The sequence below is a fragment of the Penaeus monodon genome, chromosome 31 (assembly GCF_015228065.2).
Source record: "Penaeus monodon isolate SGIC_2016 chromosome 31, NSTDA_Pmon_1, whole genome shotgun sequence".
Taxonomy (NCBI): Eukaryota; Metazoa; Arthropoda; class Malacostraca; order Decapoda; family Penaeidae; genus Penaeus; species Penaeus monodon.
In genome coordinates this window covers 5,720,119-5,720,498 of record NC_051416.1, presented here as the reverse complement: position 1 = coordinate 5,720,498, position 380 = coordinate 5,720,119, and positions in this window count along the sequence as shown.

Genomic DNA, 380 nt, shown 5'->3' with positions numbered 1-380 from the left:
GCGCGCACACACATATACATACGTAATTTCCAATGTACTCCTATACACATCAGAGTCCTTTCCTATTGATTCAGCATAACTATCTACAGTATACCTTCCCCATTTCCCTTTGAAGAAGTACATCATAATCACCCTTTTCCCAAACGCCATTTCATCACATTAATCGTAAACATCAAAGGCAAACATCCTCTTGTAGCTGCTGTTTGTATTCCCAGATGATGTCGGGACGCAATTCCAACTTCTCCTTTCATCAGTGACTTTTCCATTCGCTTTTCGCACCCAGAGGCACCGCTGATCGGAATGATATGGGTATTACTCAATGCGCTGCGCAGCTTTATCGGCGAAAAATGTCAAGGTTATGTTTGTCATTGAATCACCTG